Source organism: Priapulus caudatus, unplaced genomic scaffold, assembly GCF_000485595.1.
Source record: "Priapulus caudatus unplaced genomic scaffold, Priapulus_caudatus-5.0.1 Scaffold3586, whole genome shotgun sequence".
In the NCBI taxonomy this organism is placed as follows: Eukaryota; Metazoa; Priapulida; class Priapulimorpha; order Priapulimorphida; family Priapulidae; genus Priapulus; species Priapulus caudatus.
In genome coordinates this window covers 11,210-13,575 of record NW_014580647.1, presented here as the reverse complement: position 1 = coordinate 13,575, position 2,366 = coordinate 11,210, and positions in this window count along the sequence as shown.

The following is a 2,366-nucleotide window of genomic DNA, read 5'->3' as shown; positions in this document are numbered from 1 at the left end:
GTCTCCGCCGGTCTCTTCATCGTGCATAACGCACCCGCGCCGCCCTAGTCGTCATCGGCATACAGCGTCTCAGCGTCGTTTGTTAGCCGCACTGATGCCTGCAAGTTTGCCTTCTTGTGATCCATGACGTAGCGAAGCCCTGTCGCCCACAAGAGAGTGCGGTTCATTACGCCGCGATCAACGCGGATACCAAGCATAGGTAGACACGTGACTATGAAACATGGGATAAACACGCGCGGAACATGACAGGGCAGACACACGGAACATTGTAATCAAGAGTCCACTCATTTATAGAGAGTTAATAATAAAGATAATAGAGAGAATAAATAAGAGTCTCATATAGGACTCTTGATATATTAACTATATATATATATATAAAGGATAATAGAGAGAGAAGATAGCTGGTTTAGATAGATAGATGCATGATAGATAGATAGATAGATAGATAGATAGCATAGGCTAGAATAGATAGATAAAGCATTAGATGATAGATAGATAGATAGCATAGATACGAATACTAGATAGATAGATAGATAGATAGCATAGACTAGAATAGATAGATAAGATAGCATAGATAGATAGAGTAGATAGCAGATAGATAGAGCAGCGAGAGAGAAAGAGACAGACCAGAACGAGAGAGAAAGAGACGAGAGAGCATAGGAGAGACAGACAAAGAAGACGAAAGAGAGAGAGAGAGAGAGAGAGAGAGCAGAGAGAGAGAGAAGAGAGGAGACAAAGAGACAGAGAGAGAGCGATGTTATGTATGGAAAAAAGAACTAAATACACCAATGTATAACACACTGCAAAATCCTTTGGCACCGTTTTTCGCACGCGACCGCTACCTGTGTTGAAGTCCGTGTACTTCGTGTATTGGGCTGCAGGATAGTATAGCATCTTGGCATCAGTTGCTGCTAATGACGAAGTCGTATCGAGGCCATCTTTGAATCGAAAGTCAACCATAGCTCGTAGATCGACAACATATTTCAATCATGGTATTCATACCGTATCAGTAACATCAATAGAGGTTTTTAAGTGATAACGCCTGTCTAATGAAAGCAGATGGGCATGTCTGGTTTGGATTGCTCATGCCTTTATTGATGTTGCAAACAATGGTGATGAAACACTGTCCATTGGAAAAGAACTGCCGAGTTTAGTTTAAACGCATTTTACGCGTACCGGTTTTTTCAAGCATTTATTGTAAATTCACTCTTAGTTACGTTCAAATAAGCAGTTTACTGCATTCATTAATTTATAAATTAACTTGAGATTTCCCTTTAAACGCTGAAATTGCTGTCCGTTTAAAAAAAAAATTATACGCAATTTTGCAAGTCATTGCTCGCAGTAGCGAATTAGATATTCAGTAACCAGCGTTTTATCAAGATGTAGTTGTAACCTGGAGGTCTGACTAAACGTAACCGTAACACGCAACAGCAAACAGAAACAGAAACAGAACGTAAACAGAAACCTATTAACTGTATAGCAGATTGCCACCGGTAGATTGCGAATAAAAGCCGAATGGCCGTTGAGCCGATTTATTGTCTGCAGGCATTAACTGCCGTTAAATCCGGTAGTAAAGTCTACAAGCTTACAAGAAACAACTCCGGAAGTGGAAGAGTTTCGACGTACGTCTGCGTACTGGACCAAGTTGATCTGGGGCAATATGATTTCCTCGCGGAATTTGAAGCTGTTGCCCAAATTTGGCAGTTCACGTGTGTTGTTGCGGTCCTCACACACGAGAAATGGCGGCGTCTGTTGAGAACAAAAAAATTCGAACGTAATTACACTCTGGTACGCGGGAGAAATGAACCTATCCGCCTGGCGTGATTGCCAAGTATCTCCAGCCAATATTTGTTGTTTGCGCCACTTCCTAGACAAACATTGTCTTTCAGAACGTGCCCCACCACCCAGATTACAATTTGGAGTGCAGGCGTAAAAACAAATGTAAATTTATCTAGCTGACACGTCCTAGCAATAATATTGATATTGTTATCATATAATAAGGGTTATCTCTCTGATCACGTATGGTGTATAGACACAGTAGTTCAGTGCAGTGCAATTCAATATAGTGTAGGCGCAGCACGGTACGGTACGGTACAGTACAACAATGTGCTTATACCCTACCTATTCGTCTGAAAGAGATTTTTAAATAGAGGCATTTCATTCGACATAAACTGATTATGCGCAGATACGGATATGACAACATTATAATGTTTTTAATTAATCCAATATTTAACTGTGACATCGACACTCCGGTGTGGCGTGGTTGTTGGTTGCACACGTTGCGTTTCTAATACGATATCCCACAGGAGACCGCGGAATATACAACATCCCTTTAAATATAATTTATATATAATTATATAATTATA